Source organism: Acinonyx jubatus, chromosome A2 (assembly GCF_027475565.1).
Source record: "Acinonyx jubatus isolate Ajub_Pintada_27869175 chromosome A2, VMU_Ajub_asm_v1.0, whole genome shotgun sequence".
Taxonomy (NCBI): domain Eukaryota; kingdom Metazoa; phylum Chordata; class Mammalia; order Carnivora; family Felidae; genus Acinonyx; species Acinonyx jubatus.
The window spans coordinates 116,464,869-116,480,620 of NC_069383.1; the positions used below are offsets into that span (position 1 = coordinate 116,464,869).

General features: G+C 47.8%; 1 protein-coding gene across 1 annotated transcript in view; it reads left to right on the forward strand.

Annotated features, from left to right (window-relative positions):
* Positions 1-665: 665 nt before the first annotated feature.
* Positions 666-15,752, forward strand: part of SSUH2 (ssu-2 homolog) — a 46,805-nt gene continuing 31,718 nt past the window's right edge. Inside the window, exon 1 of the mRNA XM_053219021.1 lies at positions 666-1,138. The gene's annotated coding sequence lies outside the window, so the exon portion shown is untranslated. The remainder of the gene's footprint in view (positions 1,139-15,752) is intronic.

Consider the following 15,752-nt stretch of genomic DNA (forward strand, 5'->3'; position numbering starts at 1 on the left):
AGTGCTCATCCCAAAAAAATGCCCTCTTCAATACCCATCACCTCCCCTCCCCTCCCTCCCACCCCCCATCAACCCTCAGTTTGTTCTCAGTTTTTAAGAGTCTCTTATGCTTTGTCTCTCTCCCACTCTAACCTCTTTTTTTTTCCTTCCCCTCCCCCATGGGTTTCTTTTGTTTCTCAGGATCCACATAAGAGTGAAAACATATGGTATCTGTCTTTCTCTGTATGGCTTATTTCACTTAGCATCACACTCTCCAGTTCCATCCACGTTGCTACAAAAGGGCATATTTCATTCTTTCTCATTGCCACGTAGTACCCCATTGTATATATAAACCACAATTTCTTTATCCATTCATCAGTTGTTGGACATTTAGGCTCGTTCCACAATTTGGCTATTGTTGAAAGTGCTGCTATAAACACTGGGGTACAAGTGCCCCTATCCATCAGTACTCCTGTATCCCTTGGGTAAATTCCTAGCAGTGCTACTGCTGGGTCATAGGATAGGTCTATTTTTAATTTTTTGAGGAACCTCCACACTGTTTTCCAGAGTGGCTGCACCAGCTTGCATTCCGACCAACAGTGCAAGAGGGTTCCCACTTCTCCACATCCTCGCCAGCATCTATAGTCTCCTGATTTGTTCATTTTGGCCACTCTGACTGGCGTGAGGTGGTATCTGAGTGTGGTTTTGGTTTGTATTTCCCTGATGAGGAGCAACATTGAGCATCTTTTCATATGCCTGTTGGCCATCTGGATGTTTTCTTTAGAGAAGTGTCTATTCATGTTTTCTGCCCATTTCTTCACTGGATTATTTGTTTTTCGGGTGTGGAGTTTGGTGACCTCTTTATAGATTTTGGATACTAGCCCTTTGTCCGATATGTCATTTGCAAATATCTTTTCCCATTCCGTTGGTTGCCTTTTAGTTTTGTTGACTGTTTCCTTTGCTGTGCAGAAACTTTTTATCTTCATGAGGTCCCAATAGTTCATTTTTGCTACCTGTGTGACTTTGGACAAGTTACTTCACCTCTCTGAGCCTCAATTTCCTTTTCTAGAGAATGGGGCTTGTAATAGGTACCTCCTAGGGCTGCTGTGAATCGATGATCAAATGAAGGCAGCATGACTGTCCTACTGCTTTTTGTATGGTAAGTGCTCTAATATTATCGTCATTATTTTTTTTTTTTAATTTTTTTTTCTCAACGTTTTTATTTATTTTTGGGACAGAGAGAGACAAAGCATGAACGGGGGAGGGGCAGAGAGAGAGGGAGACACCGAATCAGAAACAGGCTCCGGGCTGAGCCATCAGCCCAGAGCCTGACGCGGGGCTCGAACTCACGGACCGCGAGATCATGACCTGGCTGAAGTCGGACGCTTAACCGACTGCGCCACCCAGGTGCCCCTATTATCGTCATTATTAATTAGTATTCCTACTGCAGCCTTTTGGGTTTTTTGTTTGACAGAACTTGGCCTTGAGGGTCATGTGCATTGTCTGTGGTGGTGTTGGCAGCTGTGTTTGTGGGTAACAGAAGGAGGAATCATGCAGCCACGGAGCTTTTTTTTTTCTTTTTTCTTTTTTTTTCTTTTTGGCCTGAAAGAATGAGATAGTGGAATATTAATACCGCTATCTGGGGGCTTGACGCTGGGGCCTGGCGGGGGCTTGTTTTTACAGCCTGAAATAGTCTGGCATTTGCCTTTCCAGCCGGCAGGCTGCCAGGCCCAGGAGTGTGTAACCACCCAGCCTAACAAAGCAAAACTATTTTTACCTTGGGGGGGCCCAAGAATGCAGCCCCACCCCGCCCGGCGGCCTGAGTCAGTCGCCAGCAAAGGCTGGTCTCCTGTAGGCGGCAAAGGCAAGCAAACAGCTGGGTCCCTGGGGGACCAGTGTCCCTGGCAGGCAGGCCAGGTGTCCCAGAGAGTCCTGGAGTGCCCCGCCCCCCGCCTTCTTCTCTCAGCTGGGAACTAGGAGACCAGAATTCTCAGAGAGTTTCTGAAGTCATCGCACAAGAAGCAATAGGGTTTAGTTTAATCCTCTACTACGATCTGCATAAAAGCAGTACTGCTAACAGTAATGACCCACTGTCTGAGATTCTACTGGATGTCGGGCACTGTGCTGCCTACTTTACATGCACCATCTCCTAACGTCGTACCTCTGTGAGGAATGGCCCCATTTTTCAGATGTGGAAACTGAGGCTCAGGGAGGTTAAGTGACTTGCTCAGGGTTAACCAGCTGGGAAGTGGTTTGGCCTCAGACTTATTGGCTGTACCTCAGATGCCCCTGTGACCCGGCTCGTTGCCTGTCCAGGCAGGAGAACAAGAACAGGGAGGAGTCAGGGGGCCTGCCTTAGTCCTGATGTTACCCTTGACCTGGACAGTGAATCTGTGGCTTCTTCATGCCTTGGAGTTCCTATGGGGGTAATCATGCCTGTGCTCCTGGCCATGAAAACAAGGAGGATGGAAACAAGGCCTATGAAAACAAGGAGGATGGAAAGAGACTTTGGAGAGCCACAACAGCATATTAATGCCAGCCCATGATGCCCACACACTCGAGGTTGAGTTGTCACCACACCAATTCTCCCCTGAGTAAGGGGGAGGTGAAGGGTCAGAATCCTGCAGAGCTGAATCCTCCGCAGGTTACCTTAGAGGAAGCTTATGTTCCCTGCTTCTCTCCCTGCCCCTGTCCCCACCTCTCTCTGTCTAATTCTCCTCTCTCTCTTCCTTCCTTCTGTACTCACCTCTTGGTAGGATGTAGCAGAAAGAGCCTGGTCGATGTAGCAGAAAGAGCCTGGTCTTTGGAGTCCACCTTTGTTCCCTCCTCTTCTCCATCTGTCTAACTCTCCCTGTCCTCCAGTGTCCAGCTCCAGCCCCACCTACTCCAGGAAGCCTTCCCTGACTTCCTTTGCTGCCCAGAGCAGTGTGAGGGTACTTTTCATCTGACCTCCTGTCTCACCTCCTCTATCTGTAAATACGGGGTCTCTTGGGCGAATTGGATTGTCAATGTTAGAGACATTTCAAGGGTCCAAGCCAAGCCTTCCCAACTGGATCAAAAACTTCTTGAGGGTAGGGGCTGAATCTTGTGCTTGTCTACATCACTTTCTATCCCTCCCCTGCCCTCAGATCTTCAGTGACATCCTCCTGCACACAGGATCCAGTATCCATCCACCCACCCATTCAGCAAATACTCAAGTGCAATGTTAGGGGTATGGCGACACAGTGGCCAGGACCCAGAAGTCTGGCTAAGGAGGGAAGCAGTCACAGCTACCATAGGATGTAAATCCTATGAAGGAGGAGGCAGGAAGGTTTGGAGCACCAGAGAAATCCATAGTCAGGTCATGGCTCTGCCACTTCCCAGCTGGGGGAGCTTGGGTCAAGTCTGATCCCTCCCTGTGCCTCAGTTTCCCTATCTACAAAGTGGAGATAGTCATAATTCGCGGTCACAAGGTTGTAGTGAGGACTAGATGAGACGGTGTGTATCAGGCACCCGGCCCTTTCCCCCTTTCTATCACACTTCTACTTGGGCGGGGGGCGACTTTGTGGAAAGGCTGTTTCTGCACCTCTGGGTACCTGTTGCTGGGTACCTGTTGCTGGGTACCTCCAAGCTGGAGCTTGGAGCCTGGGAGTTGAAATGATCAGGTTGTGTACTAGTTTGGTCTTAAATATGCTCTGAATCACCCTTCCAATCAGTCGACCCTTTTCGTTTCTCTCCTGCCTCTGGTCTGTACCGTACGTTTTGGTAAGGGGGCAGTTTCTAGCAGTCTGCCTTCCCTGGTCCAGCCTCCAGCCTCACCCCGCGAGCAGACAAACCACAGCCCAGAGAAGGGGCACAGAGCCAGCCAGGTCACATTTAACGTTCGGATCCAAACTCTGGTTCAACTGATTGCTTTTGTTCTCCTGATGGCAAGATTGCATGGGGCCTGACTGCTCGTATCCCCTGACCGCCCCCCCCACCCTCCCCCCCAGATTTCCAAAGGACCCCCACCCCTCCCCTGGCCTGTACACACTATTCCAAGAGGTCTCATTTCCCATGTGTTGTCGGAATACAAATACTAGAACTTGTCCTGGGCCAGACCTTTTGTTCCCTTTCCTGCAGACTTGTTGACGGGAAAATTAGCTGTTTAGTAGGAGACAAAAAAAGAGGGAGGGTGTGTTGCCAGATTTGGGGTTTCTCGGTCCTGAGCCTAAATACGAAGCTTTTTGAGTTGTGTGTTCTGCTTGCACTCTGTCTTTCTTGTAAAATCTTATTTCCTTGACCATTGTTGAAGTGGGACACACATTATGATTAAAAACAAAAATAAAACCTTGTTTTCATAGCAGCAAAGGCTTATATTTAGTTAGAAAAATATCCTTTTGAAATTCAATTTCCCCTGCTCCCCGGTGGTGCAAGGGGAAGGAAAAAAGTGGAGAAGTCCGAAACATTTCCCCAGTGTCCTGAACTTGAAAAAGAGCAGAGTGGGCTTTCCAAATCGAGGTCTGTGTCTGTTTCCCTCCCCCGGCCCCAACGTGCGCCCGAGATCCGGGTCTTCAGCTTCAGAAACCATCAAGTGTTACCTCGGAAAAACACTGTGTGGTTCTGAGGCTGTATGAGTAGGCTGCCTGATTTGCTGTGAACAAAAAAATGGGCAGTGTTTTCTCTCCATGCAGTCAGCTTGAAATGTCAGTCAGGAAACCTGCCTGAGGCGTGTTGGGGATTCTAAGGAGTTTGCATGTATAACTAACTCCAAGGGAATATTTTCAATGTAGAGACAGGTAGTGTGGACTGATGGGGCAGGTGGGGCAAGTCAGGGGAGCGTGTCCCTGGCACTACCTCTGCTACCCACTCACTGTGACCTTGAGGTGGACACTCAGTGTGACCTTGAAGAGAGCATTCACTTAGTGTGACCTTGGGAAGCCCATTCATTGTGACCGTCAGAGACCGTTCACTGTTAACTTGGGGAGACCATTCAGTGTAACATTGGAGGGACCACTCACTGTGACTTTGGGGAGACCATTCATTCATGTCACCCACTGTGAACCTGGGGAAGTCCTGGACTGAAACACTGAGGTGTTCACATTTTCCCCTGAGCCCGGCATCTGTCCGTAAAATAAGGCAGTTACAGCACTTCTGTTTTTCCTAATCTACCCTGTGGAAACATGCACACATGTGCAGGCATGTGTCAAGGACTTTTTTTTTTTGTAAATCACGATGCTTTTTGTAATTGCAAAAAATAGGAAACAATTTGGGAGTCCATCAAGAGAAGCGTGGTTGTTGGGGCGCCTGGGTGGCTCAGTTGGTTAAGCGTCCGACTTCAGCTCAGGTCATGATCTCGCGGTCTGTGAGTTTGAGCCCCGCGTCGGGCTCTGGGCTGATGGCTCAGAGCCTGGAGCCTGCTGCCGATTCTGTGTCTCCCTCTCTCTCTGCCCCTCCCCCGTTCATGCTCTGTCTCTCTCTCTGTCTCAAAAATAAATAAACGTTAAAAAAAAAGAATTAAAAAAAAAAAAAAGAGAAGTGTGGTTGAATACATCACAGCACATTCCTACCATGGAAAGCTGTGACATATTGGAAATGGATTGGGCTGGGATGCCATGGGCAATTCCCACAAATGTAATGTTGAATGAAAGAAGCCAGGCACAAGAGAGGCTTGCCGTGCTCTATGCTATAGCTGCCCCCCTGTCGTGCCCTCCCCCCTTCCCCCCCCCTCCCCGCCTCAAATCCAGCCACTAAAGCCTTAACTGGGGCTTGGTATAATGCCATGGTAGTTGGGGGTGGTGCCTTGAGGAGGTGATTAGCATTAGATGAGGTCATAAGGGTGGGGCCCCCCATCATGGGATTAGTGCCCTTATAAGACCAGAGAGCACCCTTGCACTTGCTCTCCGTGCCCCCGCCCCTCACCATGTGAAGACACAGTGAGTAGCTGGCTGTCTGCAAGCCAAGCAAAGCACTCTCCCAGAGCCCACCATGCTGGCGCCCTGATCTCAGACTTTCAGCCTCCAGAAGGGTGAGCAAATACACTTCTCTTGTTTAAGCCACCTGTCTATTGTCATGGCAACGCCAGCTGGCTAATGTAAGTACCTAGTATAAGAAGTTCAACAACTTCCAAGTATATCAAGCTTAACAACACACAAAACCAAGCTGTGGCCAAGTTAGGGGAGCGGTTACCCTTGGGGCAGGGGCAGGGCCAGGGGCAGGGGGGTGAGTACTGGAGAGAGGCTTTGGGATCTGGTCGTGTTCTGTCCTTGATCTTACTGTTGATCACACGAGTGCCTTTACCTTGTGAAAATTTATCATTCATGCTTGATATTTGTGCATTTTTATGATATGTGTTATATTTTGGTAAAATTTACAAGAGAAAAGAACTCATCCAAAAAAAAAAAAGAATGATTATCAATAAAAAGAAAGGCTCATGACTCATATTTCAGTCATTCTCTGTGATTGGTATCTACCCCAGTGCCTGGACTCATAAGTGTACAGTAAAAGAAAAATTTGTTACAAAATTTACAAAAATGAACAGAGTAAAAACAGAAAGCTATGTGATACATTTTGTGTTTACTAAAAGGTATGAAGTAATATTTATAATATAATCTCATTTATGGTTTAAAAAATTCTAAGTGTATGTACAGAGATGTGCAGATCTAGATATAAATTTTTACATGGACATTTTAGGAGGGGAGTCACTAATTTTTAACTTTTAATCTTTTGTGGGTTTGATTTTTTTCACAGCATTAAGGTATTTCTTTTGTAGATATAAAAAAGAATAGTGACAAGAAATAAAAGGGGAAAGGAAGTGAACAGTTTGGAGCAGATGATGTCTGAGGTCCCCTCTTCACGCTTTGGGGTCTATGATTAATGTACACCTTTGCACCCAGCAATATTGATGGTTTCCGTTGTGTGGCACTGAATCTCCATTTATGTGTGTGTGCATGTGTGTGTGTGTGTGTAATCTAGATCCAAGGCATTCAGCCTTGTCCATTCATGTAGGTGTTCTGCGTTTTTGCTGTACATTCTTTCTGTAAGTCAAGTTTGACATCTGGAAGCAAGGTGTAATGGATGTGCCATAGGATGGCCATTCAGGGAGCAATTCCCAGCCCGCGCCCCTCACACCTCAGGAGATGCCAGTCACAAGCTCATATCCATCAATATGCTCATATCCATATCCACCCTGTGGAGAGTGGTGTGGAAGTATGGGGGAGAGAACAATTGGTTCTGCCCAGGGAAATCAGGGAGGGCCTCCCGCAGGAGAGGGCATCTGGAAGTGGTCCTTGGAGGATAAGTAGGAGTTTGACAGCAGATAATTGAGGAGGAGGATGTTCCAAGTGGAGGGTACGGCACACGCAAAGGCTTGGGGTCATGATGGCTTGGATGTTGGGGTCAGGTAGGAGGGTAGTGTGACCAAGAACTCATGACATGGGTCAGTAGAAAGTGTGAGGGTTAAGGCTGGAAAAGCTGTTTGGAGCCACACCGAAGATTTGGACTTCATGGTGATGATAATAGGGAGCCATAGATGGTCTGAAGCAGAAGATTTATGCACATTGAACTGAGGCAGGAGGGAGCTTTTGATCCTTCTGTTCTTTTCTCTCTCTTACCCTCCCTTCTAGAGAGGGAGCCTCTGACCAGTAGGAATAAAGACAGTCTTGGTAGACATTATAAGTTGGCAGGATTATGTTGGGAGAGGCAGTTGACACAAAGGTTTGCCGCCTTGTGGATGTTTTATGTGGAGGAATGGAGGGCCGGTGAAGCCACGCACATTCTGAGTCCAGAAGCTACGCCTGTGACTCAGGGAGACCTTGAGACCCTGGGGTGAGTGTGAACAGGTGGAGCAGAGGCAGGAGAGCAGAGAGAAGGGGCCCACGTGGGCTCCGTATGGTGAAGACTCACCGGGAGAAAAGAGTGTCCCCTTGTAGCATCCTGTGGACCCTGAGTGTGCTCATGCTTGGCTGGTCATCGATTCCCCCCACTGTGACCTGGCCGTGGCTGGTCCCCACAGAGCACGTGCTCCTGAGTTAGAGCTCCTCCCCCTGGGCACTGACGCTGCGCAGCAGGTGAGAGGAGGCGGGGCACAGCATGGGGGCTGGTGGGGGAGGGACAGAACCGGGAAGTCCCTGCAAAGATTCCGGAGGAGAGATCGGCAGGAGGCATCCACGGTGAGGAGAGGCAGGAATTGAGGATAACTAGAGGGTTCCAGTTTGTGGCTGGCGGCGGTTGTGCGGTGGGCCAAACAGAGGCCAAGGAAGGGAGGGGCTGGCCGGGGAGGAAGGTAATTAATCAGAGTCATGGCAGCACATCTAGCTTAGGGCTGTGTCTCCAACTGACAAAAGACAGGAGGCCCAACATCAGGGCAGAGAGGAGAAATCATTTCCGCCATTTTTGCCTTCACTGGGAGCCCCCTTAATGGGGCTATGTCTGTTATCACTTGTGGCTCCAGTACCCATCAAGGTCTCTACAGGGAGTTAAATCTTGTTGATGATGATGATGAGTGAAAAAATGCCCAGTTCCTAGTCCCAATCAGCTCCTAGCTCCCTGTGTGGCCTTCAGAAGTCACTTCACATCTGGGGACCTCAGTGCAAAGCATGAAGCACATCTTTCCTAGAAGAAATCCTAGACTATGACTTGCCGTTCACTGCCATGTGACCGTGGGCAAATCCCTTCCCTTAGCGTGGCCTCAGTTTCCCCATGTGTTCAGTGAGGAGGTAGGGCAAGGGGATTTCAGAGGTGCCAGCACAAGTTCATGACCCATGATAATCACCCTCTCCTGGCTGCTTCCCTTCCTTGCTGGGTGGTGGAGGGAGGCACAGGCTGGACCCTGAAGCACTGATGACAGAAGCATCCCTCTGTGTCCTAGTGCTGGGGATTAGTGCTGTCCCCAGACCTGGGAAGGCTGGTGGTGCCTCACAAAGCAAACTGAATTTGTGGTTGAAAATTTAAGTGACCAAGAGGACTGACCTTTTCAAATTCCAAATTGGGTTTGGAGACCAACAGATTGGATTAGTAGGAAGGGATGGAGAAATGGACAGATAGCTCCACATGTGTGGACTAGCTGGCGGGCAGCCTTGCTCAGAATGAGATGAGCATTTCTGACTTTTGCTGAAAACAGACCACTCTGTTCTCCTTGCCTGCCAGGAACCAGGAATGAAAACCTCCCCCAGTTTTTAGCCCAGATAGGACAACAGCCAGGCCACAGAAACTGGTCCTCGGCTGTATCTGAAGCAGTCTGGCTGGTCATCACCTTGGTCCTGCTCAAGAGCCCTGTGAGTTACGTCTTTTAGAGTCATGCCACAGACTGGATCTTGAGCTGTCATCAGCCAGTTTTCCGGCCCCATGGGGACAGAGCTTTCCTTATTTCCAGCTTCTGGAAGCCTTAGTTCAGCATTTGAGCCTCAGGGTCAAGTGAATTCTCTCCTGCCGTCCCTTAATGAGGTGCTCAGAGACTGGGCTCTTCTGTTGTTGAAAATGTGAAAGTCTAAAAACAGAAACTGATATTTAAAAAAAATTTTTTTTAGTTTATTTTTGAGAGAAAGAGAGAGAACAGGGGAGGGGCAGAGAGAAAGAGGGAGAGAGAGAATCTCAAGCAGGCTCTGCTGTGTCAGCACAGAGCCCCACATGGGGCCTGAACTCATGAACCGTGAGATCATGACCTGAGCAGAAATCAAGAGTCAGATGCTCAACTGACTGAGACACCAGGGTGCCTCTGATATTTAAAAATTATTCATGGCTTGCTCTCTCACTCTCTCTCTCTCTCTCTCCCTTTCTCCCTCCCCAGATGATGGAACAAACTCATCTTTGGAGAAATCTGCTCAGAAGTCCAGAAATAGGATGATAAAGTCCCTTCATGATAATGGAGACTATGATTTCCCCAGCTGGGTTCTGGGAAGTCAGTCTGCCTGGTTCTAGAGACCTACAGACAGGGCCTTGCTAATGTCCATGAGGGGAGGGGTGAGGAGCCGAGGCCTAGAGGAGGTGAAGGAAGGGGAGAGCATCAGACCAGGGTGGCACAAGTGTGTACCCAGCATATTAGTGCAATGGTGAGCATTCCTTGGCCACTTCCAGAAAGACCTGGGCGGGATGCTTGTTGAAGTGTGACTTTCCTGTTGTCAAGGTGACAGAGGTTCAGACGATTATCACTCAGCCAGAAAAGGGCAGGGTGGAAGGGTGACCTTCTAGAAGGCTGAAGAATTGCAGGAATTGCTCCTCCATTGTTTTCCTAGTCAGAGAAGAACACCAGGTAGCCAGACTTCCAGGGACCAAGCTGTTTTCTGATGGGAAGACCACGTCACGGTGGTCACCTTCCCCCCAGCTTCTTACAGTGACACATCACAATGCGCACAAGTGTTCGTAGTTTCTACCTTAGGGCCTTAGTGCCAACAGATCTTGCTCGAATCCTGGGTTTGCTGCATGTGAGCTGTGTGACCTTAGTTAAGTCACTCACCTTCTCTGAGTCCCTTTTTTTTTTTTTTATCTATAAAGAGAATATTATCTACTTTATGGGTTGTTGTGAGGGTTTAGGTGGGAAAGCACCCATGAAAGCATACCCCTTCATCGCTGGCATTTGGGAGGCATCAGAAGACCTCAGTGTCACTGTCTCTGCAGTCAGGTGCCTGTGACTTGAACCCAAAAGGATGTGCCAGCTTCCCTGGCTCTCAGGGAGAGGGGGGTGTTTGGGTGCAGCGTTCCAGGAACCTCCCGCTTGGGCAGACTTCTTATTTGTGTCAAGACCATTCTCTTCCACTCCATCCTTGGTTCCGGCCATGGGCACTGCTGGTCTCCATCCAGCCAGCCTGCAGATAAGCCAGGAACAATGTTATCGCAGCTGCCAGGCCCTTTGGGCAGAATTCCTTTGTTGGGCAGTCTTGGCTCCTGCGGGGGGTTCTGGGTGGATCCGGGTTTAGACAAAGTGCTGAGAGGGTCTGGGGCAGGGCCTGGCTCCTAGTAGATGCTCAGTGAGTGTTCACTGGATGACTAAGTGATGGAGAGCCCTATCAGATGGGGGGCGAGACCTTCATCTGGAAAGGGCAAGACTGGTTTTGGAACCAGTGCTCGCGTGTCACCGCGTGGCAGGGGGGCAAGGCAGGACGGGAGTTAGGAGGCCCCAGGCTGCCTCCTGACTTTGTGGTCCTGGACAGCGCACTTCATCTCTTCAAGCCTTTTGAAAACATAAATAAGATGTTTTCTTATTATGTTAACATAAATCTGCTTCTGGGCATATACCCAAAAGGTCTGAAGGCAGGGTCTTGAAGAGATATTTGCACACCACCCCTGTTCACAGCAGCGTGATTCACAGTAGCCCAGAGGTAGAAGCAACCCGGATGTCTGTCAGTGGGTGAACGGATAAAGAAAACGTGGTCTGTACATACAAAGGAACATTATTCAGCCTTAAAAAGGCAGAAAACTCTACTATGTGCTACCGTGTAGATGAACCTTGGTGAAATGAGTCAGGCACAAGAGGACAAATACTTTATGATTCCACCCTATATCTGACGTACTGGGGTCCTCAAATTCCTAGAGACAGAAAGTAGAACGGTGGTCGCCAGGGGTTGGCGCAGAGGGGAATGAGGAGTTGGTGTTCGAAGGGGACAGAATTTCAGCTGAACATGAAGGAAAAGTTCTCAATATGGCTGGTGGTGATGGTTGTAGAGTGTGAATATACTTCATGGCACTGAACCATACACTTAAAAATGGTAAATGGGGTAGATTCCCTGTTACGAGAAGTTTTCCACAATAACCTTTTTAAAGTGCTTTACAACCATCACCACCATTGTGACAATACCTTGTCTTGACTGGAGTTGAGCCTTTGTGCTTGCCTACCTGTAAAAAATGGCCGAATCCTGAATAATTTAAAATTCTGGGTGAACTCCTGATGCCATCAACTCGTCAGCAGATGGTTACGCATCTGTATTTGAGTGTCCTAGGGTTACTCAGCCTGGGGCTGCCACCAACTGAGGCAACAGCTGTAACTCTAAAATGCTTTCCCAATTCTCATCGTGGTTATTGCTCTCACCCCCATAGGACTGGTGCCCTTGAAGGAGGAAAATGAAAACCCATGGGTTGATAAGAGAATGACCCCTCTACAGTACCTAGCTCACTCTTATGTCTTCATCTTGAGCCCAAGAAAGTGTCCCATTCCCCCCATGAAAAGAAAAATCTAAGACAGATGGTGAGGTAATCACATTAAACATCTAGTGGTTGTATCTTAAAATGACTCTTGTATGAAAGAAGTTGGAATGCTGGATTTACCCTGAGTGGGTTCCTTATGTCGGTGTTTTTAAAAATGTAGGCAACCTGAATTGGACTTACTTGGGGCTCTGGTAAAAAGAGACACGCAATCCAGGGTTCTACCTCACACATACTTGATGCGGATTTCTGGGGGTGGAGCCTGGGAATTTATATTATTTACAGACCACTTCCTACCGACTAAACTAAGAAACAAGAGCCCAGGGCCAGCCCAAGTGAGTTTATTAGGAAGCCTGGGAGACACAGCAGAGACCCCATTTTGGTGGGAGAAAAACAGTGGTGGCCAGCAGGGGCCTGAGGTTTAGTAGTAGGGAATTGGCAAGCAGGGGGCTTGGCTAACCGATAGTTTCTGATAATTTCTTTAGTCTCAGAAGACGCAGCTTCTGCTCCCTTTTTGTTAGAATCTACAGATGGTAGTTTCTTTCTCTCTCTCTCTCTTTTTTTTTTTAAATTTTGAGAGAGAGAAAAAAAAAACAGAGTGTGACTGGGGGAGGGGCAGAGAGAGAGAGGGAGACACAGAATCCAAAGCAGGCTCCAGGCTCCAAGCTGTCAGCAGCACAGAATCCGATGAGGGGCTTGAACTCACAAACCGGGAGACCATGACCTCAACTGAAGTCGGACCCTTAACCAAGTGAGCCACCCAGGCCCCCAGAGATGGTAGTTTCAATAGACGTATTGTATGCTGGAAAGGCAAATCTGTATTCAGAGTATCTGTTTCAGAAGAACAAAGTGCTACTCTTCCATGATGGAAGTGGTTAAATGTAATCAACTGGCCACCAGCCAGCTGGCTAATCACCTCAGAGAGTGGTGCCATATTGGGACCAGTGTTGCTCTTTGCTGCTGGCAGACTGAGCATTTAGCTGTAGCCAGGCCAGCACTGCTGAGTGGAAGCCCACGCACAACCTCCAACCCTGTCACTCTGACCCTCCAGGCAATGACAGCAGTGGCTGGTGCCCACAATTGGGTCATGTCATCAACTTGATTACTGAAGTCCCCCTCTGCTGAAGTTGGTGAGCAGCAACATGGGACATGGGATATAAATCTCTTCATATTCCTTATGCATTCAGAGAAATCTATCAGTATACCTCTTCCTCAAACCTCCTGTCACCAATTTTCCGGTGATGTTCCTCCCAGAGTTCCTGACCATCCCGTTAAACCCTTTTCCATAGCCCCTTGGTGTAGACCCTTCCCTTGTGGCCCTTTCTTCTTGCAGGCAAAATGCACAGCCAGGTGCATTGTTAACAGTTCTTCCCTGTCACCTGTCCACAGAATTTCCCATCACCTGTCCTCCAGGGATGCTCCAAAAAGGGTCATTTGGGCTTTGAACAGTTACACCAGCTCTGAAGCCATTTCTGTTAACATTGTATTACTGCCCACTTTGTGTAACTGTCATGCTTCTGCTTGAATCTTCAGAGAGGCTCAATCAAACAGAAGGAAGCTTTACAGTTTACTCACTAGACAGATACTCCTTTTGGTAAGTTGCAGATGGTCCCCCATTGTGGACCAGCTCTCAGCACGCCTGCTCATCAGTGAATATCCTGAGAGTCAATTCTGCCACCTTCTCCCCCATGACAGCTGTTTAAACACTCGAAGGTATTTGTTAAACCCTTCTATTTCTCTTGCCATCATATTCAACTGCAGTCACACAAGGTGACTTCTTGACTTCCTTCTAAAGCCTCTACCGCCCTGACATGTTTCCCTGAGCCACAACATACCCTCCAGACCCAGAGACCATCCAGTAAGGTTACATAGACTTTGTTTCCAAGAATAAACAAGGTTCACAGTCAGAAATGAATGGGTGGAGTCAACTCTTGGACAGCTCTGTTCGTCCAGCGAATGTTTCATGAGTACTTACCATGAGTAGAAGGGACAGTGATGGATCATACCCATGGACCGCTGAGGACTGGTTCAGGAAGAAGAGCTCTAAGGAACCCACTTCCTGACATCAATGGCAGTGCTACAGAATGACTGTAAGAAGCCTGTCTTCATGCACACAGTTCATGCCTGTCTTCTCCTACCCAAAGCCCCTTTGATACAAGCAGGAGGTGGGAACCAGTATTAGCTTTATGCTGGCCTGGGTCCTAGAATTAGTGAAGCCTGTTCCCGCTGACACCACGAATACTAGGTGGCAATGGGTATATTATTTGCCGTCAGTCACTCTAGCACATGGTTACAGACAGCTTTCCTGCCTTGATGGTTAAGCAAGATTAGAAAGGTCTAGTAGTTGCTTTATTCATCTTCCATGTATTTTAAGAGATGTTTATTAACATGTGCAGCAAGGGACTATCACCCTCTTTGGTCTGCACTCTCATTCTTAAGATACAGCTCATGGTTATCTGCATTTCTGCAGGCTCCAGATTTCTGGTGTCTTTAATACTCAACTCTATTTAACATTCTGTTCCTTCTGTTTGCCATTTAAATAATTTCCTATAGTTTCTTTCAAATGCTGCAGAGGGATTTAGGCAAGCATATTTTGTTGCTTATAAAGTACTTGAGGTGTAATAGTGGTATATTATTTTAGTTAAGCCATGAGTAGTCTGTCTATCTATCTATCTATCTATCTATCTATCTATCTATCTATCTATCTACTTATCCATCCATCCATCCATCCATCCATCCATTCATCCATCTATCCATGTATCCATCATCTATCTATTGTGTTTAGGCTCAAATACACACACACACACACACACACACACACACACACACATACAGACACAGACACAGACATAGATACACATACACAATATGTTTAGAGTAAAATATATGCACGCCCAGGCACACACATTCATGGTAATCCTGTTACTATGGAGTCAGTTCTACAAGCACTTAAAAACTGCTTACTGTATAAAGGTATTAAAAGACTATATCCAGTAGGGCACATACAGTGTCCATAAAAAAAAAAGACTATATTTATTTTTCAGGATCTGGGTCTTTCTCATGCACATGCAGTAATGAAACTTACATAACTCTCAAATTTAAGAAATTCAGTGCCCCTGCCAACCATAAAAACCTATTTGAGTCATCTGCCTGTGTTTAAGAAGCATTTGCCAAGTTGTTGCTACTGCTTCTTTACTTTTATTACCGCCACTAGCATTCTGTTGGTGGTAGGCAGTGCGTGATGAGGGTGAAAGAGGCACAGAAAGAGACCAAAGGTATTTTGTGGGGTCCCTTTAAGCCATCAGTGTGTACATTGTGGCCATCCAAGACAGGCCGTTGACAAGTTGGTGACAGTGCATCCCTTGGTGAATGCAGTAGTCAGTCTTCACTGAGGAGAATCATGGTACAACCCCACAGCTGTTGCTGGCCTGGGCAAGCGGGGTATGGGGTGCTTGCTTTGCCCTACGGAACAAGGCTTCCCTGGCCAGAGGTGTGGGGGGTCATTGCCAAGGATGTGGGGCAGGTGGCTCCAGCTTACAGCTGTCTGCTTCTACCTCCAGGAGACCCAGTCTAGGTGTTCATTGTTTAGACTCATCCAGAAGAGAGGAGTGATCCTCTAAGCATTGGGTTGAAGCGGTTTCAAACTCCAGTGCAAAAGGCTCTGGAAGAGACTTTGAAAA